Source organism: Strix uralensis, chromosome 16 (genome assembly GCF_047716275.1).
Source record: "Strix uralensis isolate ZFMK-TIS-50842 chromosome 16, bStrUra1, whole genome shotgun sequence".
In the NCBI taxonomy this organism is placed as follows: domain Eukaryota; kingdom Metazoa; phylum Chordata; class Aves; order Strigiformes; family Strigidae; genus Strix; species Strix uralensis.
In genome coordinates, this window is record NC_133987.1 from 12,793,178 (window position 1) to 12,816,838 (window position 23,661).

The window sequence follows — 23,661 nt, forward strand, 5'->3', positions numbered from 1 at the left end:
TTAGGGTTAGGGTTACGAGTTAGGGTTAGGGTTAGGAGTTATGGATAGCGTTTAGGGTTAGCGTTTAGGGTTAGTGTTATGGTTAGGGGCATAGGGTTAGGTTTAGGGTTATGGTTAGGATTTAAGGGTTAAGTCTAGGGTTAGGGTTAGGGATTAAGGTTAAGGGGGGTTAAGGTTAGGGTTAGGAGTTAGGGTTAGGGTTAGGAGTTATGGTTAGCGTTTAGGGTTAGGGTTTAGGGTTAGGGTTACGGCTAGGGGCATAGGGTTAGGTTTAGGGTTATGGTTAGGTTTTAAGGGTTAGGTCTAGGGTTGGGGTTAGGGGTTAGGTTTAGAGGGGGTTAGGGTTAGGATTAGGAGGTAGGGTTAGTGTTAGGAGTTATGGTTAGCGTTCAGGGTTAGGGTTTAGGGTTAGGGTTACGGTTAGGGGCATAGGGTTAGGTTTAGGGTTATGGTTAGGTTTTAAGGGTTAGGTCTAGGGTTAGGAATAGGGGTTAGGTTTAGGGGTCGTTAGGGTTAGGGTTAGGGTTACGAGTTAGGGTTAGGGTTAGGAGTTATGGTTAGCGTTTAAGGTTAGTGTTTAGGGTCAGGGTTACGGCTAGGGGCATAGGGGTAGCTTTAGGGTTATGGTTAGTTTTTAAGGGTTAGGTCTAGGGTTATGGTTAGGGATTAAGGTTAAGCGGGGGTTAAGGTTAGGGTTAGGGTTACGAGTTAGGGTTAGGGTTAGGAGTTATGGTTAGCGTTTAAGGTTAGTGTTTAGGGTTAGGGTTACGGCTAGGGGCATAGGGGTAGCTTTAGGGTTATGGTTAGGTTTTAAGGGTTAGGTCTAGGGTTAGGGTTAGGGATTAAGGTTAAGCGGGGGTTAAGGTTAGGGTTACGGTTGGGAGTTAGGGTTAGGGTTAGGAGTTATGGTTAGCGTTTAGGGTTATGGTTTAGGGTTAGGGTTACGGCTAGGGGCATAGGGTTAGGTTTAGGGTTGAGGTTAGGTTTTCAGGGTTAGGTGTAGCGCTAGTGTTAGGGGTTAGGTTTAGGGGGGAGTTAGGGTTAGGGTTAGTTGTGGGAATTAGGGTTAGTGTTAGGAGTTATGGTTAGCGTTAAGGGTTAGAGTTTAGCGTGATGGTTACGGTATAGGGGCATAGGGTTAGGTTTAGGGTTATGTTAGGTTTTCAGGGTTAGGTCTAGGGTTAGGGTTAGGGGTTAGGTTTAGAGGGGGTTAGGGTTAGGGTTAGGGTTACGAGTTAGGGTTAGGGTTAGGAGTTATGGATAGCGTTTAGGGTTAGCGTTTAGGGTTAGTGTTATGGTTAGGGGCATAGGGTTAGGTTTAGGGTTATGGTTAGGATTTAAGGGTTAAGTCTAGGGTTAGGGTTAGGGATTAAGGTTAAGGGGGGTTAAGGTTAGGGTTAGGGTTAGGAGTTAGGGTTAGGGTTAGGAGTTATGGTTAGCGTTTAGTGTTAGGGTTTAGGGTTAGGGTTACGGCTAGGGGCATAGGGTTAGGTTTAGGGTTATGGTTAGGTTTTAAGGGTTAGGTCTAGGGTTGGGGTTAGGGGTTTCGTTTAGAGGGGGTTAGGGTTAGGGTTAGGATTAGGAGGTAGGGTTAGTGTTAGGAGTTATGGTTAGCGTTCAGGGTTAGGGTTTAGGGTTAGGGTTACGGTTAGGGGCATAGGGTTAGGTTTAGGGTTATGGTTAGGTTTTAAGGGTTAGGTCTAGGGTTAGGAATAGGGGTTAGGTTTAGGGGTCGTTAGGGTTAGGGTTAGGGTTACGAGTTAGGGTTAGGGTTAGGAGTTATGGTTAGCGTTTAAGGTTAGTGTTTAGGGTTAGGGTTACGGCTAGGGGCATAGGGGTAGCTTTAGGGTTATGGTTAGTTTTTAAGGGTTAGGTCTAGGGTTATGGTTAGGGATTAAGGTTAAGCGGGGGTTAAGGTTAGGGTTAGGGTTACGAGTTAGGGTTAGGGTTAGGAGTTATGGTTAGCGTTTAAGGTTAGTGTTTAGGGTTAGGGTTACGGCTAGGGGCATAGGGGTAGCTTTAGGTTTATGGTTAGGTTTTAAGGGTTAGGTCTAGGGTTAGGGTTAGGGAATTAAGGTTAAGGGGGGGTTAAGGTTAGGGTTAGGGTTGGGAGTTAGGGTTAGGGTTAGGAGTTATGGTTAGCGTTTAGGGTTAGGGTTTAGGGTTAGGGTTACGGCTAGGGGCATAGGGTTAGGTTTAGGGTTATGGTTAGGTTTTCAGGGTTAGGTCTAGTGACAGTGTTAGGGGTTAGGTTTAGGAGGGGTTAGGGTTAGGGTTAGGATTGGGAGTTAGGGTTAGTGTTAGGAGTTATGGTTAGCGTTAAGGGTTAGAGTTTAGCATGATGGTAACGGCATAGGGGCATAGGGTTAGGTTTAGGGTTATGTTAGGTTTTCAGGGTTAGGTCTAGGGTTAGGGTTAGGGGTTAGGTTTAGAGGGGGTTAGGGTTAGGGTTAGGGTTACGAGTTAGGGTTAGGGTTAGGAGTTATGGTTAGCGTTTAGGGTTAGCGTTTAGGGTTAGTGTTATGGTTAGGGGCATAGGGTTAGGTTTAGGCTTATGGTTAGGATTTAAGGGTTAAGTCTAGGGTTAGGGTTAGGGATTAAGGTTAAGGGGGGTTAAGGTTAGGGTTAGGGTTAGGAGTTAGGGTTAGGGTTAGGAGTTATGGTTAGCGTTTAGGGTTAGGGGTTAGGGTTAGGGTTACGGCTAGGGGCATAGGGTTAGGTTTAGGGTTATGGTTAGGTTTTCAGGGTTAGGTCTAGTGACAGTGTTAGGGGTTAGGTTTAGGAGGGGTTAGGGTTAGGGTTATGATTGGGAGTTAGGGTTAGTGTTAGGAGTTATGGTTAGCGTTAAGGGTTAGAGTTTAGCGTGATGGTTACGGTATAGGGGCATAGGGTTAGGTTTAGGGTTATGTTAGGTTTTCAGGGTTAGGTCTAGGGTTAGTGTTAGGGGTTAGGTTTAGAGGGGGTTAGGGTTAGGGTTAGGGTTACGAGTTAGGGTTAGGGTTAGGAGTTATGGTTAGCGTTTAAGGTTAGTGTTTAGGGTTAGGGTTACGGCTAGGGGCATAGGGGTAGCTTTAGGGTTATGGTTAGGTTTTAAGGGTTAGGTCTAGGGTTAGGGTTAGGGATTAAGGTTAAGGGGGGTTAAGGTTAGGGTTAGGGTTAGGAGTTAGGGTTAGGGTTAGGAGTTATGGTTAGCGTTTAGGGTTAGGGTTTAGGGTTAGGGTTACGGCTAGGGGCATAGGGTTAGGTTTAGGGTTATGGTTAGGTTTTAAGGGTTAGGTCTAGGGTTGGGGTTAGGGGTTAGGTTTAGAGGGGGTTAGGGTTAGGGTTAGGATTAGGAGGTAGGGTTAGTGTTAGGAGTTATGGTTAGCGTTCAGGGTTAGGGTTTAGGGTTAGGGTTACGGTTAGGGGCATAGGGGTAGGTTTAGGGTTATGGTTAGGTTTTAAGGGTTAGGTCTAGGGTTAGGAATAGGGGTTAGGTTTAGGGGTCGTTAGGGTTAGGGTTAGGGTTACGAGTTAGGGTTAGGGTTAGGAGTTATGGTTAGCGTTTAGGGTTAGTGTTTAGGGTTAGGGTTATGTTTAGGGGTATAGGGTTAGGTTTAGGGTTATGGTTAGGTTTTAAGGGTTAGGTCTAGGGTTATGGTTAGGGATTAAGGTTAAGGGGGGGTTAAGTTTAGGGTTAGGGTTGGGAGTTAGGGTTAGGGTTAGGAGTTATGGTTAGCGTTTAGGGTTAGGGTTTAGGGTTAGGGTTACGGCTAGGGGCATAGGGTTAGGTTTAGGGTTATGGTTAGGTTTTCAGGGTTAGGTCTAGTGACAGTGTTAGGGGTTAGGTTTAGGAGGGGTTAGGGTTAGGGTTAGGATTGGGAGTTAGGGTTAGTGTTAGGAGTTATGGTTAGCGTTAAGGGTTAGAGTTTAGGGTGATGGTTACGGTATAGGGGCATAGGGTTAGGTTTAGGGTTATGTTAGGTTTTCAGGGTTAGGTCTAGGGTTAGTGTTAGTGGTTATGTTTAGAGGGGGTTAGGGTTAGGGTTAGGGTTACGAGTTAGGGTTAGGGTTAGGAGTTATGGTTAGCGTTTAAGGTTAGTGTTTAGGGTTAGGGTTACGGCTAGGGGCATAGGGGTAGCTTTAGGGTTATGGTTAGGTTTTAAGGGTTAGGTCTAGGGTTAGGGTTAGGGATTAAGGTTAAGGGGGGTTAAGGTTAGGGTTAGGGTTAGGAGTTAGGGTTAGGGTTAGGAGTTATGGTTAGCGTTTAGGGTTAGGGTTTAGGGTTAGGGTTACGGCTAGGGGCATAGGGTTAGGTTTAGGGTTATGGTTAGGTTTTAAGGGTTAGGTCTAGGGTTGGGGTTAGGGGTTAGGTTTAGAGGGGGTTAGGGTTAGGGTTAGGGTTACGAGTTAGGGTTAGGGTTAGAAGTTATGGTTAGCGTTTAAGGTTAGTGTTTATGGTTAGGGTTACGGCTAGGGGCATAGGGGTAGGTTTAGGGTTATGGTTAGTTTTTAAGGGTTAGGTCTAGGGTTATGGTTAGGGATTAAGGTTAAGGGGGGTTAAGGTTAGGGTTAGGGTTACGAGTTAGGGTTAGGGTTAGGAGTTAGGGTTAGGGTTAGGAGTTATGGTTAGCGTTTAGGGTTATGGTTTAGGGTTAGGGTTACGGCTAGGGGCATAGGGTTAGGTTTAGGGTTGAGGTTAGGTTTTCAGGGTTAGCTGTAGCGCTAGTGTTAGGGGTTAGGTTTAGGGGGGAGTTAGGGTTAGGGTTAGTTGTGGGAATTAGGGTTAGTGTTAGGAGTTATGGTTAGCGTTAAGGGTTAGAGTTTAGCGTGATGGTTACGGTATAGGGGCATAGGGTTAGGTTTAGGGTTATGTTAGGTTTTCAGGGTTAGGTCTAGGGTTAGGGTTAGGGGTTAGGTTTAGAGGGGGTTAGGGTTAGGGTTAGGGTTACGAGTTAGGGTTAGGGTTAGGAGTTATGGATAGCGTTTAGGGTTAGCATTTAGGGTTAGTGTTATGGTTAGGGGCATAGGGTTAGGTTTAGGGTTATGGTTAGGATTTAAGGGTTAAGTCTAGGGTTAGGGTTAGGGATTAAGGTTAAGGGGGGTTAAGGTTAGGGTTAGGGTTAGGAGTTAGGGTTAGGGTTAGGAGTTATGGTTAGCGTTTAGTGTTAGGGTTTAGGGTTAGGGTTACGGCTAGGGGCATAGGGTTAGGTTTAGGGTTATGGTTAGGTTTTAAGGGTTAGGTCTAGGGTTGGGGTTAGGGGTTAGGTTTAGAGGGGGTTAGGGTTAGGGTTAGGATTAGGAGGTAGGGTTAGTGTTAGGAGTTATGGTTAGCGTTCAGGGTTAGGGTTTAGGGTTAGGGTTACGGTTAGGGGCATAGGGTTAGGTTTAGGGTTATGGTTAGGTTTTAAGGGTTAGGTCTAGGGTTAGGAATAGGGGTTAGGTTTAGGGGTCGTTAGGGTTAGGGTTAGGGTTACGAGTTAGGGTTAGGGTTAGGAGTTATGGTTAGCGTTTAAGGTTAGTGTTTAGGGTCAGGGTTACGGCTAGGGGCATAGGGGTAGCTTTAGGGTTATGGTTAGTTTTTAAGGGTTAGGTCTAGGGTTATGGTTAGGGATTAAGGTTAAGCGGGGGTTAAGGTTAGGGTTAGGGTTACGAGTTAGGGTTAGGGTTAGGAGTTATGGTTAGCGTTTAAGGTTAGTGTTTAGGGTTAGGGTTACGGCTAGGGGCATAGGGGTAGCTTTAGGGTTATGGTTAGGTTTTAAGGGTTAGGTCTAGGGTTAGGGTTAGGGATTAAGGTTAAGGGGGGGTTAAGGTTAGGGTTAGGGTTGGGAGTTAGGGTTAGGGTTAGGAGTTATGGTTAGCATTTAGGGTTATGGTTTAGGGTTAGGGTTACGGCTAGGGGCATAGGGTTAGGTTTAGGGTTGAGGTTAGGTTTTCAGGGTTAGGTGTAGCGCTAGTCTTACGGGTTAGGTTTAGGGGGGGGTTAGGGTTAGGGTTAGTTGTGGGAATTAGGGTTAGTGTTAGGAGTTATGGTTAGCGTTAAGGGTTAGAGTTTAGCGTGATGGTTACGGTATAGGGGCATAGGGTTAGGTTTAGGGTTATGTTAGGTTTTCAGGGTTAGGTCTAGGGTTAGGGTTAGGGGTTAGGTTTAGAGGGGGTTAGGGTTAGGGTTAGGGTTACGAGTTAGGGTTAGGGTTAGGAGTTATGGATAGCGTTTAGGGTTAGCGTTTAGGGTTAGTGTTATGGTTAGGGGCATAGGGTTAGGTTTAGGGTTATGGTTAGGATTTAAGGGTTAAGTCTAGGGTTAGGGTTAGGGATTAAGGTTAAGGGGGGTTAAGGTTAGGGTTAGGAGTTAGGGTTAGGGTTAGGAGTTATGGTTAGCGTTTAGGGTTAGGGTTTAGGGTTAGGGTTACGGCTAGGGGCATAGGGTTAGGTTTAGGGTTATGGTTAGGTTTTAAGGGTTAGGTCTAGGGTTGGGGTTAGGGGTTAGGTTTAGAGGGGGTTAGGGTTAGGATTAGGAGGTAGGGTTAGTGTTAGGAGTTATGGTTAGCGTTCAGGGTTAGGGTTTAGGGTTAGGGTTACGGTTAGGGGCATAGGGTTAGGTTTAGGGTTATGGTTAGGTTTTAAGGGTTAGGTCTAGGGTTAGGAATAGGGGTTAGGTTTAGGGGTCGTTAGGGTTAGGGTTAGGGTTACGAGTTAGGGTTAGGGTTAGGAGTTATGGTTAGCGTTTAAGGTTAGTGATTAGGGTCAGGGTTACGGCTAGGGGCATAGGGGTAGCTTTAGGGTTATGGTTAGTTTTTAAGGGTTAGGTCTAGGGTTATGGTTAGGGATTAAGGTTAAGCGGGGGTTAAGGTTAGGGTTAGGGTTACGAGTTAGGGTTAGGGTTAGGAGTTATGGTTAGCGTTTAAGGTTAGTGTTTAGGGTTAGGGTTACGGCTAGGGGCATAGGGGTAGCTTTAGGGTTATGGTTAGGTTTTAAGGGTTAGGTCTAGGGTTAGGGTTAGGGATTAAGGTTAAGGGGGGGTTAAGGTTAGGGTTAGGGTTGGGAGTTAGGGTTAGGGTTAGGAGTTATGGTTAGCGTTTAGGGTTATGGTTTAGGGTTAGGGTTACGGCTAGGGGCATAGGGTTAGGTTTAGGGTTGAGGTTAGGTTTTCAGGGTTAGGTGTAGCGCTAGTGTTAGGGGTTAGGTTTAGGGGGGAGTTAGGGTTAGGGTTAGTTGTGGGAATTAGGGTTAGTGTTAGGAGTTATGGTTAGCGTTAAGGGTTAGAGTTTAGCGTGATGGTTACGGTATAGGGGCATAGGGTTAGGTTTAGGGTTATGTTAGGTTTTCAGGGTTAGGTCTAGGGTTAGGGTTAGGGGTTAGGTTTAGAGGGGGTTAGGGTTAGGGTTAGGGTTACGAGTTAGGGTTAGGGTTAGGAGTTATGGATAGCGTTTAGGGTTAGCGTTTAGGGTTAGTGTTATGGTTAGGGGCATAGGGTTAGGTTTAGGGTTATGGTTAGGATTTAAGGGTTAAGTCTAGGGTTAGGGTTAGGGATTAAGGTTAAGGGGGGTTAAGGTTAGGGTTAGGGTTAGGAGTTAGGGTTAGGGTTAGGAGTTATGGTTAGCGTTTAGTGTTAGGGTTTAGGGTTAGGGTTACGGCTAGGGGCATAGGGTTAGGTTTAGGGTTATGGTTAGGTTTTAAGGGTTAGGTCTAGGGTTGGGGTTAGGGGTTTCGTTTAGAGGGGGTTAGGTTTAGGGTTAGGATTAGGAGGTAGGGTTAGTGTTAGGAGTTATGGTTAGCGTTCAGGGTTAGGGTTTAGGGTTAGGGTTACGGTTAGGGGCATAGGGTTAGGTTTAGGGTTATGGTTAGGTTTTAAGGGTTAGGTCTAGGGTTAGGAATAGGGGTTAGGTTTAGGGGTCGTTAGGGTTAGGGTTAGGGTTACGAGTTAGGGTTAGGGTTAGGAGTTATGGTTAGCGTTTAAGGTTAGTGTTTAGGGTTAGGGTTACGGCTAGGGGCATAGGGGTAGCTTTAGGGTTATGGTTAGTTTTTAAGGGTTAGGTCTAGGGTTATGGTTAGGGATTAAGGTTAAGCGGGGGTTAAGGTTAGGGTTAGGGTTACGAGTTAGGGTTAGGGTTAGGAGTTATGGTTAGCGTTTAAGGTTAGTGTTTAGGGTTAGGGTTACGGCTAGGGGCATAGGGGTAGCTTTAGGGTTATGGTTAGGTTTTAAGGGTTAGGTCTAGGGTTAGGGTTAGGGATTAAGGTTAAGGGGGGGTTAAGGTTAGGGTTAGGGTTGGGAGTTAGGGTTAGGGTTAGGAGTTATGGTTAGCGTTTAGGGTTAGGGTTTAGGGTTAGGGTTACGGCTAGGGGCATAGGGTTAGGTTTAGGGTTATGGTTAGGTTTTCAGGGTTAGGTCTAGTGACAGTGTTAGGGGTTAGGTTTAGGAGGGGTTAGGGTTAGGGTTAGGATTGGGAGTTAGGGTTAGTGTTAGGAGTTATGGTTAGCGTTAAGGGTTAGAGTTTAGCATGATGGTAACGGCATAGGGGCATAGGGTTAGGTTTAGGGTTATGTTAGGTTTTCAGGGTTAGGTCTAGGGTTAGGGTTAGGGGTTAGGTTTAGAGGGGGTTAGGGTTAGGGTTAGGGTTACGAGTTAGGGTTAGGGTTAGGAGTTATGGTTAGCGTTTAGGGTTAGCGTTTAGGGTTAGTGTTATGGTTAGGGGCATAGGGTTAGGTTTAGGCTTATGGTTAGGATTTAAGGGTTAAGTCTAGGGTTAGGGTTAGGGATTAAGGTTAAGGGGGGTTAAGGTTAGGGTTAGGGTTAGGAGTTAGGGTTAGGGTTAGGAGTTATGGTTAGCGTTTAGGGTTAGGGGTTAGGGTTAGGGTTACGGCTAGGGGCATAGGGTTAGGTTTAGGGTTATGGTTAGGTTTTCAGGGTTAGGTCTAGTGACATTGTTAGGGGTTAGGTTTAGGAGGGGTTAGGGTTAGGGTTATGATTGGGAGTTAGGGTTAGTGTTAGGAGTTATGGTTAGCGTTAAGGGTTAGAGTTTAGCGTGATGGTTACGGTATAGGGGCATAGGGTTAGGTTTAGGGTTATGTTAGGTTTTCAGGGTTAGGTCTAGGGTTAGTGTTAGGGGTTAGGTTTAGAGGGGGTTAGGGTTAGGGTTAGGGTTACGAGTTAGGGTTAGGGTTAGGAGTTATGGTTAGCGTTTAAGGTTAGTGTTTAGGGTTAGGGTTACGGCTAGGGGCATAGGGGTAGCTTTAGGGTTATGGTTAGGTTTTAAGGGTTAGGTCTAGGGTTAGGGTTAGGGATTAAGGTTAAGGGGGGTTAAGGTTAGGGTTAGGGTTAGGAGTTAGGGTTAGGGTTAGGAGTTATGGTTAGCGTTTAGGGTTAGGGTTTAGGGTTAGGGTTACGGCTAGGGGCATAGGGTTAGGTTTAGGGTTATGGTTAGGTTTTAAGGGTTAGGTCTAGGGTTGGGGTTAGGGGTTAGGTTTAGAGGGGGTTAGGGTTAGGGTTAGGATTAGGAGGTAGGGTTAGTGTTAGGAGTTATGGTTAGCGTTCAGGGTTAGGGTTTAGGGTTAGGGTTACGGTTAGGGGCATAGGGGTAGGTTTAGGGTTATGGTTAGGTTTTAAGGGTTAGGTCTAGGGTTAGGAATAGGGGTTAGGTTTAGGGGTCGTTAGGGTTAGGGTTAGGGTTACGAGTTAGGGTTAGGGTTAGGAGTTATGGTTAGCGTTTAAGGTTAGTGTTTAGGGTTAGGGTTACGGCTAGGGGCATAGGGGTAGCTTTAGGGTTATGGTTAGTTTTTAAGGGTTAGGTCTAGGGTTATGGTTAGGGATTAAGGTTAAGCGGGGGTTAAGGTTAGGGTTAGGGTTACGAGTTAGGGTTAGGGTTAGGAGTTATGGTTAGCGTTTAAGGTTAGTGTTTAGGGTTAGGGTTACGGCTAGGGGCATAGGGGTAGCTTTAGGGTTATGGTTAGGTTTTAAGGGTTAGGTCTAGGGTTAGGGTTAGGGATTAAGGTTAAGGGGGGGTTAAGGTTAGGGTTAGGGTTGGGAGTTAGGGTTAGGGTTAGGAGTTATGGTTAGCGTTTAGGGTTATGGTTTAGGGTTAGGGTTACGGCTAGGGGCATAGGGTTAGGTTTAGGGTTGAGGTTAGGTTTTCAGGGTTAGGTGTAGCGCTAGTGTTAGGGGTTAGGTTTAGGGGGGAGTTAGGGTTAGGGTTAGTTGTGGGAATTAGGGTTAGTGTTAGGAGTTATGGTTAGCGTTAAGGGTTAGAGTTTAGCGTGATGGTTACGGTATAGGGGCATAGGGTTAGGTTTAGGGTTATGTTAGGTTTTCAGGGTTAGGTCTAGGGTTAGGGTTAGGGGTTAGGTTTAGAGGGGGTTAGGGTTAGGGTTAGGGTTACGAGTTAGGGTTAGGGTTAGGAGTTATGGATAGCGTTTAGGGTTAGCGTTTAGGGTTAGTGTTATGGTTAGGGGCATAGGGTTAGGTTTAGGGTTATGGTTAGGATTTAAGGGTTAAGTCTAGGGTTAGGGTTAGGGATTAAGGTTAAGGGGGGTTAAGGTTAGGGTTAGGGTTAGGAGTTAGGGTTAGGGTTAGGAGTTATGGTTAGCGTTTAGGGTTAGGGTTTAGGGTTAGGGTTACGGCTAGGGGCATAGGGTTAGGTTTAGGGTTATGGTTAGGTTTTAAGGGTTAGGTCTAGGGTTGGGGTTAGGGGTTAGGTTTAGAGGGGGTTAGGGTTAGGGTTAGGATTAGGAGGTAGGGATAGTGTTAGGAGTTATGGTTAGCGTTCAGGGTTAGGGTTTAGGGTTAGGGTTACGGTTAGGGGCATAGGGTTAGGTTTAGGGTTATGGTTAGGTTTTAAGGGTTAGGTCTAGGGTTAGGAATAGGGGTTAGGTTTAGGGGTCGTTAGGGTTAGGGTTAGGGTTACGAGTTAGGGTTAGGGTTAGGAGTTATGGTTAGCGTTTAAGGTTAGTGTTTAGGGTTAGGGTTACGGCTAGGGGCATAGGGGTAGCTTTAGGGTTATGGTTAGTTTTTAAGGGTTAGGTCTAGGGTTATGGTTAGGGATTAAGGTTAAGCGGGGGTTAAGGTTAGGGTTAGGGTTACGAGTTAGGGTTAGGGTTAGGAGTTATGGTTAGCGTTTAAGGTTAGTGTTTAGGGTTAGGGTTACGGCTAGGGGCATAGGGGTAGCTTTAGGTTTATGGTTAGGTTTTAAGGGTTAGGTCTAGGGTTAGGGTTAGGGATTAAGGTTAAGGGGGGGTTAAGGTTAGGGTTAGGGTTGGGAGTTAGGGTTAGGGTTAGGAGTTATGGTTAGCGTTTAGGGTTAGGGTTTAGGGTTAGGGTTACGGCTAGGGGCATAGGGTTAGGTTTAGGGTTATGGTTAGGTTTTCAGGGTTAGGTCTAGTGACAGTGTTAGGGGTTAGGTTTAGGAGGGGTTAGGGTTAGGGTTAGGATTGGGAGTTAGGGTTAGTGTTAGGAGTTATGGTTAGCGTTAAGGGTTAGAGTTTAGCATGATGGTAACGGCATAGGGGCATAGGGTTAGGTTTAGGGTTATGTTAGGTTTTCAGGGTTAGGTCTAGGGTTAGGGTTAGGGGTTAGGTTTAGAGGGGGTTAGGGTTAGGGTTAGGGTTACGAGTTAGGGTTAGGTTTAGGAGTTATGGTTAGCGTTTAGGGTTAGCGTTTAGGGTTAGTGTTATGGTTAGGGGCATAGGGTTAGGTTTAGGCTTATGGTTAGGATTTAAGGGTTAAGTCTAGGGTTAGGGTTAGGGATTAAGGTTAAGGGGGGTTAAGGTTAGGGTTAGGGTTAGGAGTTAGGGTTAGGGTTAGGAGTTATGGTTAGCGTTTAGGGTTAGGGTTTAGGGTTAGGGTTACGGCTAGGGGCATAGGGTTAGGTTTAGGGTTATGGTTAGGTTTTAAGGGTTAGGTCTAGGGTTGGGGTTAGGGGTTAGGTTTAGAGGGGGTTAGGGTTAGGGTTAGGGTTCCGAGTTAGTGTTAGGGTTAGGAGTTATGGTTAGCGTTTAGGGTTAGTGTTTAGGGTTAGGGTTACGGCTAGGGGCATAGGGTTAGGTTTAGGGTTATGGTTAGGTTTTCAGGGTTAGGTCTAGTGACAGTGTTAGGGGTTAGGTTTAGAGGGGGTTAGGGTTAGGGTTAGGATTAGGAGGTAGGGATAGTGTTAGGAGTTATGGTTAGCGTTCAGGGTTAGGGTTTAGGGTTAGGGTTACGGTTAGGGGCATAGGGTTAGGTTTAGGGTTATGGTTAGGATTTAAGGGTTAAGTCTAGGGTTAGGGTTAGGGATTAAGGTTAAGCGGGGGTTAAGGTTAGGGTTAGGGTTAGGAGTTAGGGTTAGGGTTAGGAGTTATGGTTAGCGTTTAGGGTTAGGGTTTAGGGTTAGGGTTACGGCTAGGGGCATAGGGTTAGGTTTAGGGTTATGGTTAGGTTTTAAGGGTTAGGTCTAGGGTTAGGAATAGGGGTTAGGTTTAGAGGGGGTTAGGGTTAGGGTTAGGGTTACGAGTTAGGGTTAGGGTTAGAAGTTATGGTTAGCGTTTAAGGTTAGTGTTTATGGTTAGGGTTACGGCTAGGGGCATAGGGGTAGGTTTAGGGTTATGGTTAGTTTTTAAGGGTTAGGTCTAGGGTTATGGTTAGGGATTAAGTTTAAGCGGGGGTTAAGGTTAGGGTTAGGGTTACGAGTTAGGGTTAGGGTTAGGAGTTAGGGTTAGGGTTAGGAGTTATGGTTAGCGTTTAGGGTTATGGTTTAGGGTTAGGGTTACGGCTAGGGGCATAGGGTTAGGTTTAGGGTTGAGGTTAGGTTTTCAGGGTTAGGTGTAGCGCTAGTGTTAGGGGTTAGGTTTAGGGGGGAGTTAGGTTTAGGGTTAGTTGTGGGAATTAGGGTTAGTGTTAGGAGTTATGGTTAGTGTTAAGGGTTAGAATTTAGCGTGATGGTTACGGTATAGGGGCATAGGGTTAGGTTTAGGGTTATGTTAGGTTTTCAGGGTTAGGTCTAGGGTTAGGGTTAGGGGTTAGGTTTAGAGGGGGTTAGGGTTAGGGTTAGGGTTACGAGTTAGGGTTAGGGTTAGGAGTTATGGATAGCGTTTAGGGTTAGCGTTTAGGGTTAGTGTTATGGTTAGGGGCATAGGGTTAGGTTTAGGGTTATGGTTAGGATTTAAGGGTTAAGTCTAGGGTTAGGGTTAGGGATTAAGGTTAAGGGGGGTTAAGGTTAGGGTTAGGGTTAGGAGTTAGGGTTAGGGTTAGGAGTTATGGTTAGCGTTTAGTGTTAGGGTTTAGGGTTAGGGTTACGGCTAGGGGCATAGGGTTAGGTTTAGGGTTATGGTTAGTTTTTAAGGGTTAGGTCTAGGGTTATGGTTAGGGATTAAGGTTAAGGGGGGTTAAGGTTAGGGTTAGGGTTCCGAGTTAGGGTTAGGGTTAGGAGTTATGGTTAGCGTTTAGGGTTAGGGTTTAGGGTTAGGGTTACGGCTAGGGGCATAGGGTTAGGTTAAGGGTTATGGTTAGGTTTTAAGGGTTAGGTCTAGGGTTATGGTTAGGGATTAAGGTTAAGCGGGGGTTAAGGGTAGGGTTAGGGTTACGAATTAGGGTTAGGTTTAGGAGTTATGGTTAGCGTTTAGGGTTAGTGTTTAGGGTTAGGGTTATGTTTAGGGGCATAGGGTTAGGTTTAGGGTTATGGTTAGGTTTTAAGGGTTAGGTCTAGGGTTAGGGTTAGGGATTAAGGTTAAGGGGGGGTTAAGGTTAGGGTTAGGGTTGGGAGTTAGGGTTAGGGTTAGGAGTTATGGTTAGCGTTTAGGGTTAGGGTTTAGGGTTAGGGTTACGGCTAGGGGCATAGGGTTAGGTTTAGGGTTATGGTTAGGTTTTCAGGGTTAGGTCTAGTGACAGTGTTAGGGGTTAGGTTTAGGAGGGGTTAGGGTTAGGGTTAGGATTGGGAGGTAGGGTTAGTGTTAGGAGTTATGGTTAGCGTTAAGGGTTAGAGTTTAGCGTGATGGTTACGGTATAGGGGCATAGGGTTAGGTTTAGGGTTATGGTTAGGTTTTAAGGGTTAGGTCTAGGGTTGGGGTTAGGGGTTAGGTTTAGAGGGGGTTAGGGTTAGGGTTAGGGTTACGAGTTAGGGTTAGGGTTAGAAGTTATGGTTAGCGTTTAAGGTTAGTGTTTATGGTTAGGGTTACGGCTAGGGGCATAGGGGTAGGTTTAGGGTTATGGTTAGGTTTTAAGGGTTAGGTTTAGGGTTATGGTTAGGGATTAAGGTTAAGCGGGGGTTAAGGTTAGGGTTAGGGTTACGAGTTAGGGTTAGGGTTAGGAGTTAGGGTTAGGGTTAGGAGTTATGGTTAGCGTTTAGGGTTATGGTTTAGGGTTAGGGTTACGGCTAGGGGCATAGGGTTAGGTTTAGGGTTGAGGTTAGTTTTTCAGGGTTAGGTGTAGCGCTAGTGTTAGGGGTTAGGTTTAGGGGGGAGTTAGGTTTAGGGTTAGTTGTGGGAATTAGGGTTAGTGTTAGGAGTTATGGTTAGCGTTCAGGGTTAGGGTTTAGGGTTAGGGTTACGGCTAGGGGCATAGGGTTAGGTTTAGGGTTATGGTTAGGTTTTAAGGGTTAGGTCTAGGGTTAGGAATAGGGGTTAGGTTTAGGGGTCGTTAGGGTTAGGGTTAGGGTTACGAGTTAGGGTTAGGGTTAGGAGTTATGGTTAGCGTTTAAGGTTAGTGTTTAGGGTTAGGGTTACGGCTAGGGGCATAGGGGTAGGTTTAGGGTTATGGTTAGTTTTTAAGGGTTAGGTGTAGGGTTATGGTTAGGGATTAAGGTTAAGCGGGGGTTAAGGTTAGGGTTAGGGTTACGAGTTAGGGTTAGGGTTAGGAGTTATGGTTAGCGTTTAAGGTTAGTGTTTAGGGTTAGGGTTACGGCTAGGGGCATAGGGGTAGCTTTAGGGTTATGGTTAGGTTTTAAGGGTTAGGTCTAGGGTTATGGTTAGGGATTAAGGTTAAGCGGGGGTTAAGGTTAGGGTTAGGGTTACGAGTTAGGGTTAGGGTTAGGAGTTATGGTTAGCGTTTAGGGTTAGTGTTTACGGTTAGGGTTATGTTTAGGGGCATAGGGTTAGGTTTAGGGTTATGGTTAGGTTTTAAGGGTTAGGTCTAGGGTTAGGGTTAGGGATTAAGGTTTAGGGGGGGTTAAGGTTAGGGTTAGGGTTGGGAGTTAGGGTTAGGGTTAGGAGTTATGGTTAGCGTTTAGGGTTAGGGTTTAGGGTTAGGGTTACGGCTAGGGGCATAGGGTTAGGTTTAGGGTTATGGTTAGGTTTTCAGGGTTAGGTCTAGTGACAGTGTTAGGGGTTAGGTTTAGGAGGGGTTAGGGTTAGGGTTAGGATTGGGAGTTAGGGTTAGTGTTAGGAGTTATGGTTAGCGTTAAGGGTTAGAGTTTAGCGTGATGGTTACGGTATAGGGGCATAGGGTTAGGTTTAGGGTTATGTTAGGTTTTCAGGGTTAGGTCTAGGGTTAGGGTTAGGGGTTAGGTTTAGAGGGGGTTAGGGTTATGGTTAGGGTTACGAGTTAGGGTTAGGGTTAGGAGTTATGGTTAGCGTTTAGGGTTAGTGTTTAGGGTTAAGGTTACGGCTAGGGGCATAGGGTTAGGTTTAGGGTTATGGTTAGGATTTAAGGGTTAAGTCTAGGGTTAGGGTTAGGGATTAAGGTTAAGCGGGGGTTAAGGTTAGGGTTGGGGTTACGAGTTAGGGTTAGGGTTAGGAGTTAGGGTTAGGGTTAGGAGTTATGGTTAGCGTTTAGGGTTATGGTTTAGGGTTAGGGTTACGGCTAGGGGCATAGGGTTAGGTTTAGGGTTGAGGTTAGGTTTTCAGGGTTAGGTGTAGCGCTAGTGTTAGGGGTTAGGTTTAGAGGGGAGTTAGGGTTAGGGTTAGTTGTGGGAATTAGGGTTAGTGTTAGGAGTTATGGTTAGCGTTAAGGGTTAGAGTTTAGCGTGATGGTTACGGTATAGGGGCATAGGGTTAGGTTTAGGGTTATGTTAGGTTTTCAGGGTTAGGTCTAGGGTTAGGGTTAGGGGTTAGGTTTAGAGGGGGTTAGGGTTAGGGTTAGGGTTACGAGTTAGGGTTAGGGTTAGGAGTTATGGATAGCGTTTAGGGTTAGCGTTTAGGGTTAGTGTTATGGTTAGGGGCATAGGGTTATGTTTAGGGTTATGGTTAGGATTTAAGGGTTAAGTCTAGGGTTAGGGTTAGGGATTAAGGTTAAGGGGGGTTAAGGTTAGGGTTAGGGTTAGGAGTTAGGGTTAGGGTTAGGAGTTATGGTTAGCGTTTAGGGTTAGGGTTTAGGGTTAGGGTTACGGCTAGGGGCATAGGGTTAGGTTTAGGGTTATGGTTAGGTTTTAAGGGTTAGGTCTAGGGTTGGGGTTAGGGGTTAGGTTTAGAGGGGGTTAGGGTTAGGGTTAGGATTAGGAGGTAGGGTTCGTGTTAGGAGTTATGGTTAGCGTTCAGGGTTAGGGTTTAGGGTTAGGGTTACGGTTAGGGGCATAGGGTTAGGTTTAGGGTTATGGTTAGGTTTTAAGGGTTAGGTCTAGGGTTAGGAATAGGGGTTAGGTTTAGGGGTCGTTAGGGTTAGGGTTAGGGTTACGAGTTAGGGTTAGGGTTAGGAGTTATGGTTAGCGTTTAAGGTTAGTGTTTAGGGTTAGGGTTACGGCTAGGGGCATAGGGGTAGCTTTAGGGTTATGGTTAGGTTTTAAGGGTTAGGTTTAGGGTTATGGTTAGGGATTAAGGTTAAGCGGGGGTTAAGGTTAGGGTTAGGGTTACGAGTTAGGGTTAGGGTTAGGAGTTAGGGTTAGGGTTAGGAGTTATGGTTAGCGTTTAGGGTTATGGTTTAGGGTTAGGGTTACGGCTAGGGGCATAGGGTTAGGTTTAGGGTTGAGGTTAGTTTTTCAGGGTTAGGTGTAGCGCTAGTGTTAGGGGTTAGGTTTAGGGGGGAGTTAGGTTTAGGGTTAGTTGTGGGAATTAGGGTTAGTGTTAGGAGTTATGGTTAGCGTTCAGGGTTAGGGTTTAGGGTTAGGGTTACGGCTAGGGGCATAGGGTTAGGTTTAGGGTTATGGTTAGGTTTTAAGGGTTAGGTCTAGGGTTAGGAATAGGGGTTAGGTTTAGGGGTCGTTAGGGTTAGGGTTAGGGTTACGAGTTAGGGTTAGGGTTAGGAGTTATGGTTAGCGTTTAAGGTTAGTGTTTAGGGTTAGGGTTACGGCTAGGGGCATAGGGGTAGGTTTAGGGTTATGGTTAGTTTTTAAGGGTTAGGTGTAGGGTTATGGTTAGGGATTAAGGTTAAGCGGGGGTTAAGGTTAGGGTTAGGGTTACGAGTTAGGGTTAGGGTTAGGAGTTATGGTTAGCGTTTAAGGTTAGTGTTTAGGGTTAGGGTTACGGCTAGGGGCATAGGGGTAGCTTTAGGGTTATGGTTAGGTTTTAAGGGTTAGGTCTAGGGTTATGGTTAGGGATTAAGGTTAAGCGGGGGTTAAGGTTAGGGTTAGGGTTACGAGTTAGGGTTAGGGTTAGGAGTTATGGTTAGCGTTTAGGGTTAGTGTTTACGGTTAGGGTTATGTTTAGGGGCATAGGGTTAGGTTTAGGGTTATGGTTAGGTTTTAAGGGTTAGGTCTAGGGTTAGGGTTAGGGATTAAGGTTTAGGGGGGGTTAAGGTTAGGGTTAGGGTTGGGAGTTAGGGTTAGGGTTAGGAGTTATGGTTAGCGTTTAGGGTTAGGGTTTAGGGTTAGGGTTACGGCTAGGGGCATAGGGTTAGGTTTAGGGTTATGGTTAGGTTTTCAGGGTTAGGTCTAGTGACAGTGTTAGGGGTTAGGTTTAGGAGGGGTTAGGGTTAGGGTTAGGATTGGGAGTTAGGGTTAGTGTTAGGAGTTATGGTTAGCGTTAAGGGTTAGAGTTTAGCGTGATGGTTACGGTATAGGGGCATAGGGTTAGGTTTAGGGTTATGTTAGGTTTTCAGGGTTAGGTCTAGGGTTAGGGTTAGGGGTTAGGTTTAGAGGGGGTTAGGGTTATGGTTAGGGTTACGAGTTAGGGTTAGGGTTAGGAGTTATGGTTAGCGTTTAGGGTTAGTGTTTAGGGTTAAGGTTACGGCTAGGGGCATAGGGTTAGGTTTAGGGTTATGGTTAGGATTTAAGGGTTAAGTCTAGGGTTAGGGTTAGGGATTAAGGTTAAGCGGGGGTTAAGGTTAGGGTTGGGGTTACGAGTTAGGGTTAGGGTTAGGAGTTAGGGTTAGGGTTAGGAGTTATGGTTAGCGTTTAGGGTTATGGTTTAGGGTTAGGGTTACGGCTAGGGGCATAGGGTTAGGTTTAGGGTTGAGGTTAGGTTTTCAGGGTTAGGTGTAGCGCTAGTGTTAGGGGTTAGGTTTAGAGGGGAGTTAGGGTTAGGGTTAGTTGTGGGAATTAGGGTTAGTGTTAGGAGTTATGGTTAGCGTTAAGGGTTAGAGTTTAGCGTGATGGTTACGGTATAGGGGCATAGGGTTAGGTTTAGGGTTATGTTAGGTTTTCAGGGTTAGGTCTAGGGTTAGGGTTAGGGGTTAGGTTTAGAGGGGGTTAGGGTTAGGGTTAGGGTTACGAGTTAGGGTTAGGGTTAGGAGTTATGGATAGCGTTTAGGGTTAGCGTTTAGGGTTAGTGTTATGGTTAGGGGCATAGGGTTATGTTTAGGGTTATGGTTAGGATTTAAGGGTTAAGTCTAGGGTTAGGGTTAGGGATTAAGGTTAAGGGGGGTTAAGGTTAGGGTTAGGGTTAGGAGTTAGGGTTAGGGTTAGGAGTTATGGTTAGCGTTTAGGGTTAGGGTTTAGGGTTAGGGTTACGGCTAGGGGCATAGGGTTAGGTTTAGGGTTATGGTTAGGTTTTAAGGGTTAGGTCTAGGGTTGGGGTTAGGGGTTAGGTTTAGAGGGGGTTAGGGTTAGGGTTAGGATTAGGAGGTAGGGTTCGTGTTAGGAGTTATGGTTAGCGTTCAGGGTTAGGGTTTAGGGTTAGGGTTACGGTTAGGGGCATAGGGTTAGGTTTAGGGTTATGGTTAGGTTTTAAGGGTTAGGTCTAGGGTTAGGAATAGGGGTTAGGTTTAGGGGTCGTTAGGGTTAGGGTTAGGGTTACGAGTTAGGGTTAGGGTTAGGAGTTATGGTTAGCGTTTAAGGTTAGTGTTTAGGGTTAGGGTTACGGCTAGGGGCATAGGGGTAGCTTTAGGGTTATGGTTAGTTTTTAAGGTTTAGGTCTAGGGTTATGGTTAGGGATTAAGGTTAAGCGGGGGTTAAGGTTAGGGTTAGGGTTACGAGATAGGGTTAGGGTTAGGAGTTATGGTTCGCGTTTAAGGTTAGTGTTTAGGGTTAGGGTTACGGCTAGGGGCATAGGGTTAGGTTTAGTGTTATGGTTAGGTTTTAAGGGTTAGGTCTAGGGTTAGGGTTAGGGATTAAGGTTAAGGGGGGGTTAAGGTTAGGGTTAGGGTTGGGAGTTAGGGTTAGGGTTAGGAGTTATGGTTAGCGTTTAGGGTTAGGGTTTAGGGTTAGGGTTACGGCTAGGGGCATAGGGTTAGGTTTAGGGTTATGGTTAGGTTTTCAGGGTTAGGTCTAGTGACAGTGTTAGGGGTTAGGTTTAGGAGGGGTTAGGGTTAGGGTTAGGATTGGGAGTTAGGGTTAGTGTTAGGAGTTATGGTTAGCGTTAAGGGTTAGAGTTTAGCGTGATGGTTACGGTATAGGGGCATAGGGTTAGGTTTAGGGTTATGTTAGGTTTTCAGGGTTAGGTCTAGGGTTAGGGTTAGGGGTTAGGTTTAGAGGGGGTTAGGGTTAGGGTTAGGGTTACGAGTTAGGGTTAGGGTTAGGAGTTATGGTTAGCGTTTAGGGTTAGTGTTTAGGGTTAAGTTTACGGCTAGGGGCATAGGGTTAGGTTTAGGATTATGGTTAGGATTTAAGGGTTAAGTCTAGGGTTAGGGTTAGGGATTAAGGTTAAGGGGGGTTAAGGTTAGGGTTAGGGTTAGGAGTTAGGGTTAGTGTTAGGAGTTATGGTTAGCGTTTAGGGTTAGGGTTTAGGGTTAGGGTTACGGCTAGGGGCATAGGGTTAGGTTTAGGGTTATGGTTAGGTTTTAAGGGTTAGGTCTAGGGTTGGGGTTAGGGGTTAGGTTTAGAGGGGGTTAGGGTTAGGGTTAGGATTAGGAGGTAGGGATAGTGTTAGGAGTTACGGTTAGTGTTCAGGGTTAGGGTTTAGGGTTAGGGTTACGGTTAGGGGCATAGGGTTAGGTTTATGGTTATGGTTAGGTTTTAAGGGTTAGGTCTAGGGTTAGGGTTAGGGGTTAGGTTTAGAGGGGGTTAGGGTTAGGGTTAGGATTAGGAGGTAGGGTTCGTGTTAGGAGTTATGGTTAGCGTTCAGGGTTAGGGTTTAGGGTTAGGGTTACGGTTAGGGGCATAGGGTTAGGTTTAGGGTTATGGTTAGGTTTTAAGGGTTAGGTCTAGGGTTAGGAATAGGGGTTAGGTTTAGGGGTCGTTAGGGTTAGGGTTAGGGTTACGAGTTAGGGTTAGGGTTAGGAGTTATGGTTAGCGTTTAAGGTTAGTGTTTAGGGTTAGGGTTACGGCTAGGGGCATAGGGGTAGCTTTAGGGTTATGGTTAGTTTTTAAGGTTTAGGTCTAGGGTTATGGTTAGGGATTAAGGTTAAGCGGGGGTTAAGGTTAGGGTTAGGGTTACGAGATAGGGTTAGGGTTAGGAGTTATGGTTCGCGTTTAAGGTTATTGTTTAGGGTTAGGGTTACGGCTAGGGGCATAGGGTTAGGTTTAGTGTTATGGTTAGGTTTTAAGGGTTAGGTCTAGGGTTAGGGTTAGGGATTAAGGTTAAGGGGGGGTTAAGGTTAGGGTTAGGGTTGGGAGTTAGGGTTAGGGTTAGGAGTTATGGTTAGCGTTTAGGGTTAGGGTTTAGGGTTAGGGTTACGGCTAGGGGCATAGGGTTAGGTTTAGGGTTATGGTTAGGTTTTCAGGGTTAGGTCTAGTGACAGTGTTAGGGGTTAGGTTTAGGAGGGGTTAGGGTTAGGGTTAGGATTGGGAGTTAGGGTTAGTGTTAGGAGTTATGGTTAGCGTTAAGGGTTAGAGTTTAGCGTGATGGTTACGGTATAGGGGCATAGGGTTAGGTTTAGGGTTATGTTAGGTTTTCAGGGTTAGGTCTAGGGTTAGGGTTAGGGGTTAGGTTTAGAGGGGGTTAGGGTTAGGGTTAGGGTTACGAGTTAGGGTTAGGGTTAGGAGTTATGGTTAGCGTTTAGGGTTAGTGTTTAGGGTTAAGTTTACGGCTAGGGGCATAGGGTTAGGTTTAGGATTATGGTTAGGATTTAAGGGTTAAGTCTAGGGTTAGGGTTAGGGATTAAGGTTAAGGGGGGTTAAGGTTAGGGTTAGGGTTAGGAGTTAGGGTTAGTGTTAGGAGTTATGGTTAGCGTTTAGGGTTAGGGTTTAGGGTTAGGGTTACGGCTAGGGGCATAGGGTTAGGTTTAGGGTTATGGTTAGGTTTTAAGGGTTAGGTCTAGGGTTGGGGTTAGGGGTTAGGTTTAGAGGGGGTTAGGGTTAGGGTTAGGATTAGGAGGTAGGGATAGTGTTAGGAGTTACGGTTAGTGTTCAGGGTTAGGGTTTAGGGTTAGGGTTACGGTTAGGGGCATAGGGTTAGGTTAAGGGTTATGGTTAGGTTTTAAGGGTTAGGTCTAGGGTTAGGGTTAGGGGTTAGGTTTAGAGGGGGTTAGGGTTAGGGTTAGGGTTACGAGTTAGGGTTAGGGTTAGGAGTTATGGTTAGCGTTTAAGGTTAGTGTTTATGGTTAGGGTTACCGCTAGGGGCATAGGGGTAGGTTTAGGGTTATGGTTAGTTTTTAAGGGTTAGGTCTAGGGTTATGGTTAGGGATTAAGGTTAAGCAGGGGTTAAGGTTAGGGTTAGGGTTACGAGTTAGGGTTAGGGTTAGGAGTTAGGGTTAGGGTTAGAAGTTATGGTTAGCGTTTAGGGTTAGTGTTTAGGGTTAGGGTTATGTTTAGGGGCATAGGGTTAGGTTTAGGGTTATGGTTAGGATTTAAGGGTTAAGTCTAAGGTTAGGGTTAGGGATTAAGGTTAAGGGGGGTTAAGGTTAGAGTTAGGGTTAGGGTTAGGAGTTAGGGTTAGGGTTAGGAGTTATGGTTAGCGTTTAGGGTTAGGGTTTAGGGTTAGGGTTACGGCTAGGGGCATAGGGTTAGGTTTAGGGTTATGGTTAGGTTTTAAGGGTTAGGTCTAGGGTTGGGGTTAGGGGTTAGGTTTAGAGGGGGTTAGGGTTAGGGTTAGGATTAGGAGGTAGGGTTCGTGTTAGGAGTTATGGTTAGCGTTCAGGGTTAGGGTTTAGGGTTAGGGTTACGGTTAGGGGCATAGGGTTAGGTTTAGGGTTATGGTTAGGTTTTAAGGGTTAGGTCTAGGGTTAGGGTTAGGGGTTAGGTTTAGGGGTCGTTAGGGTTAGGGTTAGGGTTACGAGTTAGGGTTAGGGTTAGGAGTTAGGGTTAGGGTTAGGAGTTATGGTTAGCGTTTAGGGTTAGTGTTTAGGGTTAGGGTTACGGCTAGGGGCATAGGGTTAGGTTTAGGGTTGAGGTTAGGTTTTCAGGGTTCGGTGTAGCGCTAGTGTTAGGGGTTAGGTTTAGGGGGGAGTTAGGGTTAGGGTTAGTTGTGGGAATTAGGGTTAGTGTTAGGAGTTATGGTTAGCGTTAAGGGTTAGAGTTTAGCGTGATGGTTACGGTATAGGGGCATAGGGTTAGGTTTAGGGTTATGTTAAGTTTTCAGGGTTAGGTCTAGGGTTAGGGTTAGGGGTTAGGTTTAGAGGGGGTTAGGGTTAGGGTTAGGGTTACGAGTTAGGGTTAGGGTTAGGAGTTATGGATAGCGTTTAGGGTTAGCGTTTAGGGTTAGTGTTATGGTTAGGGGCATAGGGTTAGGTTTAGGGTTATGGTTAGGATTTAAGGGTTAAGTCTAGGGTTAGGGTTAGGGATTAAGGTTAAGGGGGGTTAAGGTTAGGGTTAGGGTTAGGAGTTAGGGTTAGGGTTAGGAGTTATGGTTAGCGTTTAGGGTTAGGGTTTAGGGTTAGGGTTACGGCTAGGGGCATAGGGTTAGGTTTAGGGTTATGGTTAGGTTTTAAGGGTTAGGTCTAGGGTTGGGGTTAGGGGTTAGGTTTAGAGGGGGTTAGGGTTAGGGTTAGGATTAGGAGGTAGGGTTAGTGTTAGGAGTTATGGTTAGCGTTCAGGGTTAGGGTTTAGGGTTAGGGTTACGGTTAGGGGCATAGGGTTAGGTTTAGGGTTATGGTTAGGTTTTAAGGGTTAGGTCTAGGGTTAGGAATAGGGGTTAGGTTTAGGGGTCGTTAGGGTTAGGGTTAGGGTTACGAGTTAGGGTTAGGGTTAGGAGTTATGGTTAGCGTTTAAGGTTAGTGTTTAGGGTTAGGGTTACGGCTAGGGGCATAGGGGTAGGTTTAGGGTTATGGTTATTTTTTAAGGGTTAGGTGTAGGGTTATGGTTAGGGATTAAGGTTAAGCGGGGGTTAAGGTTAGGGTTAGGGTTACGAGTTAGGGTTAGGGTTAGGAGTTATGGTTAGCGTTTAAGGTTAGTGTTTAGGGTTAGGGTTACGGCTAGGGGCATAGGGGTAGCTTTAGGGTTATGGTTAGGTTTTAAGGGTTAGGTCTAGGGTTATGGTTAGGGATTAAGGTTAAGCGGGGGTTAAGGTTAGGGTTAGGGTTACGAGTTAGGGTTA